Genomic DNA, 10,714 nt, shown 5'->3' on the forward strand with positions numbered 1-10,714 from the left:
TATGTGGCTTTCTCCCTGTTTCCTACTGCCCCCAATGCGAGGTCTAGACCCTCAGCCATTGGTGCAGTGTCCTCTTCTCTCCGGTTGACCCTGTTCAGAATCGAGTCAAATTCTTCGTCTGTCATGAGGCCTTGTTTTCTGGCCGATTCATTCAAATCTATTTCCGGCCTTCTCACTTCTTGAAATACCGGCTCCTCCTCGGGCGTCCTCTTTGTACCTTCGCTCCCCTCCGGAGTCGTCTTGCCTTGGCTCGACTTTTTCTTACGCTCCTCAGAGTCGGAGTCGTAATGTGCGGCGATAGCGTCGAGTTCTGCCGATTCCGGTACTGAATCTGCTGCATGACTTACCGGCGCAGGCAGAGCTTCACTGGATGTGGTTCTGACGCCCCCCGTTTGACCAAAACCAGTCAATGCCGCCGTCCAGTCCCGAGTTGGGTCCTGTTGGCGAAGAAATGCCATCATGGCATCCATGGAAATCATAGGTGGTGGCTCAGCGACGGGTGCTGGTGGGGTTGGCTGTGGTCGTGCCTCCGGGGTTTCTCGGTGGCTGGGTTTGGTTTTCTTGGCGAATGCCTTCTTACCCATGAGCGGAAATTACGATCTGGAAATTAGGGTTGGGAGTCAGCGGAGATGAAAAAGGAATTTTTCGAGAGAGAGTGTAATTTCAAAACGAGGGTTTGTGAGGGGGAAAAGGTAAAGCGGTATGGTTATGTGGGAGAGAGAATGCAGTTCCAGGTGGTTGTAACCGGTTATCAGGGGTAGCCGGTCGCGACGTTTCAGACGGGAAGGGCGGTTGAGGTTTCTGGCCTCTGATTGGTCCGCGCGTCTTTTCCCTCTGCTCACGCGCCATTTTTCCTGCTGCCACCCTGCAAAAGCTGCACAAGCTTTAATTCAAATTTTCGTCCTCTCCATAATTTCTCCCATACTTACCTAAAAAAGAAACTAATTCAAATGGGCACTTAAATAAAATTTTGAAATAGCACCAGATAAGTAATCCATTGGTCAATGTGCACTTCAAATTAAAATTAAGGCCCGAAAATATTTTTGGATTTTTAGGAATTATCTAGCGTGCAAAGATTAATTACGTATTTACAATATTTACAACTTCCTTAGGCAATTTGGAATTCAACTTGACCAGTATATGCAAACTATTTTCAAAGGGAAACTGGCCGCGCGGAACTCCAAATTCCTATCTTACTGATCAGTATGAAACCGATGGAAGTGGCTGTAGTGGAATTTCATCCACCACATCCACCTCGCTATTATCCCTGAATATTTTAAACCTATTTACTATGAAAGGTTCAGAGTTAGAGAAACTCCCTGAAATTTCTACTGCCCCATTAGATCGGAGTGCAGTTATGATGTAAGGTCCTGTCCACTTGGACTTGAGTTTCCCTGGCATAAGCTTCAATCTTGACTGGAAGAGTAGTACTTTCTGGCCAACATGGAGCTCCTTAGTTCTCAGATTTCGATCATGCCATAATTTAGTTCGTTCTTTGTACCACATGGCGGAGTCGAATGACTCCAATCTAAGTTCCTCAAGCTCCTGCAGTTGCAGCTTCCTTTCCTCTTCACAGGCTGTAGCATCCATATTCACTTTCTGTACTGCCCAGTATGCTCGATGCTCGATTCAAACTGGTAAATGGCACATCTTTCCAAAAACAATCCGGTAAGGGGACATGCCTATGGGGGTCTTGTAGGCTGTTCGATACGCCCAGAGAGCATCCTCTAACCTTACACTCCAATCCTTCCTAGAAGTGTTCACCGTCTTCTCCAAAATTTTCTTTATCTCGCGGTTAGAGATTTCTGCTTGACCATTTGCTTGCGGATGGTAAGGGCTGGATAGTCAATGGTGCACACCGTATTTCTTCATCAAGGCTTCAATTGTGCGATTACAGAAGTGTGTACCTTGATCGGATATGATCGCCCTGGGTACACCGAATCGGCTGAAGATATGACTCTTTAAGAACTTGGCCACTTCCTTGGCTTCACACGTGCCTGTGGCCTTGGCTTCTACCGATTTGGAGACGTAGTCTACAGCAACTAGGATATACAGATTCCCATAGGATGAAGGAAAAGGCCCCATGAAATCCATTCCCCATATGTCGAATAGCTCGCAAACTATTACGGGTACCTGCGGCATTTCATCCCGGGCAGATATTCCTCCGGTCCGTTGGCAACGCTCACAACTTCTGCAAAACTCGTACGCATCTTTGTTGAGGGTTGGCCAATAAAAGCCGCTATCCAAAATCTTCCTTGCCGTCTTCTTGGACCCGAAATGTCCTCCGCATGCTAATGAATGGCAGTGGGTTAAAACCTCCCGCTGCTCCCAGTCAGGAATGCACCTCCTTATCACTTGATCGGACCCTACCCTCCACAAATAGGGGTCGTCCCAAAAGTAGTATTTTGCTTCACTCTTGATCTTCATTCTTTGGGCCAGGGTAACACTCTGCACTTCTGGAAGTTCTCCAGTCACTAGGTAGTTGGCCAGGTCCGCATACCATGGTTCATGCCCTACCTTCTCTTTTCCTTTTGTTGTATCATTCTGACCAGTAAGCTTGAACACTTCTTCCCAATCAATTCTTCTGGGCGCAAAAATCACCTTACACAAATGTTCCTCTGGAAATTTATCGTGCACTTCGTCACCGTTTCCATCTTGCACTATTCTGCTCAAATGGTCTGCCACCTTGTTCTCGACTCCTCGCTTATCTTCTACCTCCCAGTCGAAGTCTTGTAACAAGAGTACCCATCGGACCAAGCGTGGTTTGGATTCCTTCTTGGCAATCAGATACTTAATCGCCGCATGGTCAGTATACACTATGACTTTGGATCCCAACAAATATGGCCTGAACTTCTCGAAAGAATACACCACTGCCAGCATCTCCTTTTCAGTGGTATCGTAATTCCGCTGGGCTTGATTTAAAGTCTTGGACGCATAAAAAATTACGTACCTCTTCCCGTCGATCTTCTGACCCAGCACGGCTCCTACAGCAAAATCGTTGGCGTCGCACATTACTTCGAAAGGATGGTTCCAGTCAGGAGCCCTTATGATAGGTGCGGATGTCAACTTTTCCTTGAGAAGGTTGAAAGCAGCCTTGCATTGCTCATCAAAGATGAATTCCACGTCATTCTGAAGTAATCTAGTAAGGGGCTGGGCGATCTTGGAGAAATCCTTGATAAATCTTCGATAAAATCCGGCGTGCCCCAGAAAACCCCTTATTCCCTTCTGATCAGTAGGGTATGGTAATTTGGATATAACATCTACCTTGGCTCGATCCACTTGGATACCTCTTTCTGAGACCACGTGTCCTAAAACTATCCCTTCAGTGACCATAAAATGGCACTTTTCAAAGTTCAAAACCAAACTCTTTGCTTGACATCTTTCCAAAACTATATCCAAATGGTGAAGGCAAGAGTCGAACGAGTCTCCGTAAACCGTGAAATCGTCCATGAATATCTCTATGCAATCCTCAATCAAATCGGAAAATATGCTCATCATACATCGTTGAAACGTACCTGGAACGTTGCACAGGCCAAAAGGCATGCGACGGTATGCATAGGTTCCAAACGGGCAAGTGAAAGTGGTCTTGTCCTGGTCCCCAGGATCTACGTAAATTTGGAAATACCCGTTGTACCCATCTAGAAAGCAGAAAAACTTCTTCCCAGCTAATCTCTCCAACATTTGGTCGATGAACAGCAGGGAAAAATGGCCCTTCCTGGTCGCATTGTTCAGCTTACGGTAATCGATGCACATTCGCCAACCCGTGACTAGCCTCATTGGGATCAGTTCATTCCTCTCATTCTGAACTACTTGGATGCCCGACTTCTTTGGGACCATGTGGATCGGGCTGACCCACTCACTATCCGGTACTGAATAGATAATCCCTAGCGACAACAACTTCAAGATCTCCTTCAATATCTCTTCTCGCATGTTAGGGTTTACCTTCCTTTGAGCATCTCGATGTGCCTTCGCTCCTTCCTCCAACCTAATGTGGTGCATGCAGACGTCGGGGCTAATTCCCACTAAATCTGTAAGACTCCAACCAATCGCCTTCTTGTTCTTGCTCAGCACGGTCAGTAGCCTAGCCTCTTGTTCCTTTGTAAGGCTGCTACTGATGATCACTGGATATGAGTTCTCTTCTCCGAGGAAGGCATACTTCAAATTTGGTGGTAACTTCTTCAGCTCAACTTGAGGTGAAAGTGTGTCTTCGGGTAGAGGGTTTTTCTCAATCTCTCCTTCTTTTTCTAAATCTCCCTCCGATGGTTCTTCTATACTGGCTGGTAGCTGAACCCCCGCGGCTCCAATGAACTCCGATTTCTAACAGAATTCCTTGATTGCTGCTTCTATTTCTTCATCAGTCAACCCTTGGCTACTGATCAGATCACACCATGCAGCAGCTTCGACGTCAGCCTGCTCATAAACATCTAACGCTTGGAGTTTCTCCTGCAATAGTTCGGTCTCAAGAAAATCTTGGACAAGGGGGTCAATCACATCAACATAACACAAATTTTCAAAATCAATCGGTTTCTTCATGGCTTCATTGATATCAAAAGTGAATTTCTCTCCATGAAAATCAATGCAAATTGTCCCCTCGGCCATGTCCACTATTGTCTTAGCCGTTCTAAAAAATGGCCTTCCTAACAACACTCCACTAGATTCCCTAGCTTCATGCTCACTCATTTTGATCACATAAAAATCAGCAGGATAGGTAAAATCATGCACTCTTACTAACACGTTTTCTAAAACTCCTTCAGGACTTATGCACGACCTATCAGCCAGTTGGATCAACACCCTAGTATTCGACAATCTAACTCCCTTCAATCGGTTATAGATAGACAATGGCATGACATTTATGGATGCCCCCAAATCACACATTGCATGTTTGACCTTCACATCTCCTATAGCTATAGGCAGAGTGAACATACCTGGATCGGCTCTCTTGGGTGGCAACTTCTCTTGCACTATTGCTGACGCTATCCCTTCCACCATAATCTTGCCATCCTTCTGGGCTCTCCCGGCTATGAAGTCCTTTATGAATTTCCCAAGAGGGGGTAGCTTCACGGCTTGGAGGAATGGTATGGTGACATCCAACTTCCCAAAAATCGACAAGTAGTCAACCGGGTTCTCTTTCTTCCTCTTTGTAACAAATCGGAATGGGAATGGTTTCTCCCCTTTTTTCTCCTCTACTGGTTCCTCAGTAACCTTCTTGGAGTTTTTCTTGGGTAGTTCCTGGGTCTGAGCCTCCATTCTGGGCTCTACCTCTTGAGGAGGTTCCTTCCTGGTCAGTAGGGTGTCGGGTTCACCTCGTACACTTGGTGTATCATCCAAGAAGAATGGATCTTTCATCCGAGGCATAGTTCTCCCTAATTCTTCCGCTGAAATGGTATCACCTCCTATCTTCGTTCCATTGGATCCTCCACCAGGTTGTTTCGGTTGAGGCGCGTCATAAGTGGTTCCTGACCTCAACGTAACCTTACTCACATTTGCCTTTTCGGGCATTTGGACTGTAGATGGGAGTTTCCCTGCATTTCCCTTCAAATCACCCACCGAACTGGCCAGTTGAGCTAACTGCCTATTCATCATATCCATGTTCGTCTTATGTTCCTTCTGGGCGTTTTGCATCCCCTGCACGACCTCATTATGGGATTGCAATTCTCCTTTGATGCTCTGTTGTGACGCTAGCATTTCACCCATCATGTCCTCAACGGATCTCCTTGACCTGTTCGAGTTTTGGAAATGACTTGGCCTTTGGTGTTGATAGTTCTGGGAGTTTTGCTGGCCTTGATTAGGCGGGTATTGGTTATACTGGGCAGGAGGGTTGTACTGATCTTGAGGATATTGATTCTGGTGCTGGCCTTAGAATTGATTTTGGTTCTGATGGTTTTGGGGTCCTGGGTTTGGCTGATTTTGGAAGTTTTGGAAGTTTCTCCGGTGGGGTGGCACATAGACAGAGTTCGGGTTCTGGTTTTGTGGGTTTTGGTTTTGGGAATGTTGGTTTCTTCCTGACCAGTTGGGCTGGTAGTCTGGGTTTGCTGGTCCACGGTTAGGGTTTTGGTTCGGATGAGGGTTATACTGATTCTGACCTTGGTTCTGATTTTGGCTCCCGTCACCCCATCGGAAGTTTGGATGATCCTTCCATGGTGCATCCCGTTGCCTACCTTGAATCCAATGCCCACTAGAATTGAAGTACCCCGCAGCATTAACTTGCTCCATATTCCCGAAATCATTAGGCTGATCATAGTTCGGTCCTTGATTTCCCTGCTCTGCACCCTTGTAATTCCCAGCTGGGGGAGGTGGTGGAGTGCTCTTCTCGATCGCCCTCAGAAGTGACTTCTTCAGCTCATCCATTTTCAAATCTATTTTCTGCTCCAGTGTATTTTCCTGATCAGTAACCGAGGCAACAGCAGCCCGCATTCGGTTGTATCCTTCCCTTGAATGGTCATACTCTTTCTTTGTATTCAGCAGCTTTCTTAGGACTCTCTTTGCTTCTCTAACCCGCAATTGCGTGAAGCTTCCTCCTGACGATGAATTTGCCAGGTCCTTGGTTACCGCGTTCATGCCTTCGTAGAAAGTATGATGTACTTCAATGTCCGCCATGCGATGGTTGGGACATGATTCCAAAAGACCCATGTATCTTGCCCAATAATCACTCAAGGGCTCATCATACCCTTGCTTCACATTAGTTATTTCCCTCTTCAGCGCGCTTGTCTTGGATGACGGAAAAAACTCACCCAGAAGTGCTGACTTGAAATCGGCCCAAGTCTCAATAGAGTTGGGGGGCAGGCGCACGAACCAGGTGTTAGCTTCCCCCTTGAGCACAAATGGCAAAGCCTTCAGCCTATAATCATCCTCAGTTGCTCCTGCTGGTCTCCTCTGCGCCCTACAAATTTTGCAAAACTCATGAAGAAACTCATACGGCCCTTCGTAGCTCTTCCCGCAGTACGTAGGCAGGATCGCGATCACATGAGGCTTCACATCGCAGGCGGTTTGCCCTGGAGTAACGACTATGGCTTGCGGAGGTTCTCCTTCAGTGTGCGCGTTTAGCGTCCCGATCTCCGGGTCCTCATCTCCCTGGTTGGCTATTTCCCTTGGGTTGCCTTCCAACCGTGGTATCTCTTCTGGTATCGGTCCCTCTATGGTGCCCTTCTCTTCGTCACTACTCGTGCCTAGGTCAGACAAGGTGGTCGACAGGCCAGAACGAGTGGTTACGAGTATAGATCCTCGCTGAAGTATCTTCGGTCTCCCCTGGTCAGGAGCCGAACTGCTTCTCATAAACTGAAATGAAAAGAAAAGAAAAAGAAGATTATGCACAATATATACGCCAAAGTATCACACACAAAAGTAACTAGTAACGCCATCCATCCCCGGCAACGGCGCCATTTGAAACGGTGTGGTGGCTCAGGGCGCTTAGGTGTCGTTCAAGCAAGGATATATCCTACTGGTCAGGATAGAGATCCTAACTAAGCCTAGACCCTGGTTTCAAAAATTCCTCAACCCACTCCTACTGATCAGTATAGTGGTGGTAAGGGTCGAATCCCACAGAGATGGTGCGTTAAAACTGTTGTGGTGATATTCTGGATGGTTTGGTTAGCTACCACGCTCGGGTTGAATCTCTACCTAGGCAAGAACTTAAAGGTAATTTCCTACTGACTAGAATGGGAAAGAAGTGTAGAGGTGCAGCTGTGTACGTGGAAATGGGAGACATTTTTGTAACAGAAAATATTTGGAAAGTAAGGGATTCTATTTTGGGCTAGACAGAATATTCAGAGGGTAGTGATAGTCATGGTGACTAGGCCGACAGATCTGCAGGTTATAACTAAAAAGTAAAGGACAAAAAGCAAAAAGCATCTAAAAAGCAAAGTGGTCCCCAACATTAGACTTGGACATCATCTTCTTCAACAACACAAACTAAAATCAGAAAATAATTCCAGATTCAACACAGAAACACAGTTTATCAATTCGTGAACACAGATCCACAAATAAGAACACCAAATCTGAAATCAAAACACAGAAACTGCAACTCCGCGTACTGGTAAACAGGAAACGAAATGCACTCAAACTAAACTTCACATGCAGCGATTCACTCACGATCGAACAGTTCCACGTTTAACTAAGGAAATTGCGACGGAAACAAGGAATGAAAAGATTCAGCACCTAAAACACCAAAGAACCTTAGATCTAAGCTAACTAGGCGGAATAGGAAGGAAAATAAATCAACACAATAACCGAAACGGAAATCAACTTCATAGCATAAACACGTTCAGATCTTCAACAAGTACTTCAAAAGCAGAAAATATCCAAAAGCAAGCAAAGATCCAACGTAAGGAAAGCAAGTAAATTAAACTACGAAAGCGAATAAAAGTGTTTTGCCACTCCGGGCGATGAAATCTCTAAGCTACGGTCTTGCTGGCTGGAACGGACGATTTGGAACTCCGGGAACATCTAGATCTTCAAGTGACCATGGCAGTGGCGAGGAACGAGATTCTGGACTGGGCTGAAAGACTAAACTCCGAGAGAACTCTCCTAAAAGTGATGATGATGAACGATCTTCCGTTTTTTCTCTCCAAGTGGCTTCCTTTTATAGGGAGGCTTACCCTTGATTTTTAGGGTAAGACCTTGCGGTGAAATGACTTCTTTACCCTTAATTGTGATTGAGCAGTCCCAGCTATCCTCCTTCTCCATCTCGAGCCATTTTTGCATGTATACTAGTCAGTACGTAATCGTCCTGACGCCCTTTCCACTTGAAGTGTCTGAATCTCTGCCTACTGGCTAGAACGCTTACCCTGCACGCTTAAGCAACTAGTTTTGCAGATATAATTCAATTATGCACATCATACTGACCCGTAACCTAGGCCTAGAATACGACTTATCAGAGATTCACCCGGTCTGTTGACACCTCTCACAGTTCTGACAAAACTCGAAAGCATCATTATGCAATGTATGCCAGGAAAACCACTATCTAACACCTTCCTTGCTGTCTTCATAGGTCCAAAGTGACCTCCACAAGCTAGGGCATGGCAATGATTTAGTACATCACTCTGTTCCCACTCCGGGATATACCTCCGGATTACTTGGTCAGCTCTCATTCTCCACAAATACGGATCGTCCCAGAAATAATACTTGGCTTCACTTTTAAGCTTCATTCTCTGGGCCCGGGAGATTTCCTGCGAACTGGGCACCTCTCCAGTGATCAAGTAATTTGCCAGGTCTGCGAAACATGGCTCATTGTTTAGATGACATTTACCTTTCTCAGAATCTCCTGGACCTGTTAACGCCATGATTTTTTCCCAATTGATAGGTCTAGGAAATTCCCCTAAATAATACAAATGTTCCTCGGGGAATGCATCTGGTATTGCTTCCTCGGTCTCCCCTTGAAAAATATGACTAAGGTGGTCAGCCACCTTGTTCTCAGTTCCTTTCTTATCCTTAACCTCCCAATCAAATTCTTATAAAAGTAACACCCAACGGATTAATCTTGGTTTAGACTCCTTCTTCGCCAGCAGGTACTTAATGGCCGCGTGGTCGGTGAAAACGATCACCTTCGACCCCAGCAAGTACGGGCGAAATTTCTCAAATGAATATACCACCGCCAGCATTTCTTTTTCGGTGGTGTCATAGTTTTTCTGGGCTTGATTTAGCGTCTTGGATGCATAAAAAATCACGTAGCTTTTCCCATCAACTCTTTGACCTAGCACCGCTCCCACGGCATAGTCGCTTGCGCCACACATGATTTCAAAAGGTAGATTCCAGTTGGGCGCTCTAATAATGGGAGCAGAAACTAACCTATCCTTCAACAACTGAAAAGCTTTTTTGCACTCCTCAATGAAAACAAACTCCACATCGTTATGCAATAAGTGAGTGAGTGGTTGAGCGATCCTTGCGAAGTCCTTTATAAACCTCCTATAGAATCCTGCGTGCCCTAGGAATCCTCTCACCTCTTTCTGATTCGTCGGGTAAGGCAGTTTTGAGATAACATCAATTTTTGCTTGATCTACTTGTATGCCTCTTTCTGACACCACATGCCCTAGGACAATTCCCTCAGGGACCATAAAGTGGCATTTCTCGAAATTCAAAACCAAATGCTTATCCTGGCACCTCCTCAGCACTATATCCAAACTTGCCAAACACGAGTCAAATGAATTCCCGTATACAGTGAAGTCGTCCATAAAAATCTCGATGCAATCTTCCAGGAGATCCGAGAAGATACTCATCATACACCGCTGAAAAGTACCTGGCGTATTGCACAGACCAAACGGCATCCTTCTGTAAGCATACGTTCCAAAGAGACACGTGAAAGTTGTCTACTCCTGATCCTCGGGATCCACATAGATTTGAAAATACCCACTATATCCATCCAGGAAACAAAAATATTGCTTGCCCGCCAACCTTTCCAACATTTGGTCAATGAAAGGTAATGGGAAGTTATCCTTCTTGGTAGCCTCGTTCAGCTTCCGGTAGTCAATACACATCCTCCACCCAGTAACAAGTCGAGTAGGGACCAACTCATTTTTATCGTTCTTAACCACCTGTATTCCTGACTTCTTTGGTACCATATGTACTGGACTAACACATTCACTGTCTGGTATGGAATATATGATTCCTAGGGATAGCAACTTCAATACTTCCTTCAGCACTTCTTCCCTCATGTTCGGATTTAACTTGCGTTGTGGGTCCTTACAGGCTTTTGCTCCTTCTTCTAGGCGAATGTGATGCA

The sequence above is a fragment of the Salvia splendens genome, chromosome 15, assembly GCF_004379255.2.
Source record: "Salvia splendens isolate huo1 chromosome 15, SspV2, whole genome shotgun sequence".
Lineage (NCBI taxonomy): Eukaryota > Viridiplantae > Streptophyta > Magnoliopsida > Lamiales > Lamiaceae > Salvia > Salvia splendens.